At 51.6% G+C, this 1,286-nt stretch overlaps 1 long non-coding RNA gene across 3 annotated transcripts in view; it reads left to right on the plus strand.

Annotated features, from left to right (window-relative positions):
* Positions 1–910: 910 nt before the first annotated feature.
* LOC122550165 overlaps positions 911–1,286 on the plus strand; it is a 10,045-nt gene continuing 9,669 nt past the window's right edge. For 2 of the 3 annotated variants that reach the window (XR_006311756.1, XR_006311758.1), the window contains exon 1: positions 912–951. This is a non-coding gene — a long non-coding RNA (uncharacterized LOC122550165). Of the gene's footprint in view, positions 952–1,286 lie in introns of all 3 variants that reach the window. The other variant, XR_006311757.1, reaches the window with a different exon arrangement.

Below are 1,286 nucleotides of genomic sequence, written 5' to 3' on the forward strand. Positions count from 1 at the left end.
CACTATTTACCTATCGCAAAGCTATGCTGACTATCCCTAATCAATCCTCACATCTCCAAATACAGGTAAATCCCATCTTTTTTCAATCCTCTGGTTTTACATTCATCATCTGCATCTTATCTAGGTAGTCGGATAAACTGTTCCCACAGAATAGAATACAATGACGTGGCACAGCGGCTAGCACTGCTGCCTCACAGCGCCAGAGACTCGGGTTCAATTCCCTCCTCAGGCAACTGTCTGTGTGGAATTTGCACATTTTCCCCGTGTCTGTGTGGGTTTCCTCCCACAGTCCAAAGATGTGCAGGTTAGGGTGAATTGGCCATGGGAAATTGCCCGTAGTGTTAGGTCAATTAGTCAGAGAGAAATGGGTCTGGGTGGGTTACTCTTCGGAGGGTTGATGTGGACTGGTTGGCCCAAAGAGCCTGTTACCACACTGTAGGGAATCTAATCTAATCTTTATTGTAACAGATACCCCAGTAACAGAAGTAAAATTGAGACTTAGAGGGTATACATTTGAGTCAATGGGAAAGGAAGCAATGGAGAGGAGTTGGTCACACAGCCACCAGAAAGGATCCAGAATGCACTATCTGTTGGAGGCAAACTCTTTCGGGCATTCAAACGGATCTGAGTCAAAAGGAAGAATGTAAAAGGTTTCGAGGAGAAAGGCGCTATGTCAATTGCTCATTCGGGGAGGAAGCGCGCACACACGCGTTGGACCTTCTTGCAGTCACAAGCGTTAGGCTGCGGTTCAGACATCCGAACACAAGGCGGCTCCCACATTGGGAGGTCCACAATTAAATAGACCACCTTGTCCTACCCGTTCGTTAGTAGGTCCGAGGCAAGCCGCCTGATTGGTCGAAAGCTGTCGCGTGACATACGCCGTGGCGTGATATAAAAAGCGCTGTCGGGCCGGTTATCGGCCTTTTTCGGAGCGATCGAGTGTGTGGGAAGGTGTGTTGGGGGAAGGAAGTTGGGTGGCTGTAGGAGAGCGGGCTACGGAAGGGAGAATGAGTGTGATAATCATATTTTGTCATTCCTCCCTTTATTGATGAGAGGGGATGGAAACTGTGCGGTTTAACCTCATGCAGGTCCCGAACATATCGTTTTCGTTCTGTCTAACCCTGGTCACTGGGTATCGGACGGTGACGTCCATGATGCCGGGTCCTAGCGGCCTCGCGGTGCGGGAATTGGGTGTTTGATCGGCTCGTTGCACCCCCCGGCCGCGTGCGCCGATTGGCGGGTGCCCCCCCCCGGCCGCGTGCGCCGATTGGCGGGTGCCCCCCCCC

The sequence above is a fragment of the Chiloscyllium plagiosum genome, chromosome 5 (genome assembly GCF_004010195.1).
Source record: "Chiloscyllium plagiosum isolate BGI_BamShark_2017 chromosome 5, ASM401019v2, whole genome shotgun sequence".
NCBI classification, from domain to species: Eukaryota; Metazoa; Chordata; class Chondrichthyes; order Orectolobiformes; family Hemiscylliidae; genus Chiloscyllium; species Chiloscyllium plagiosum.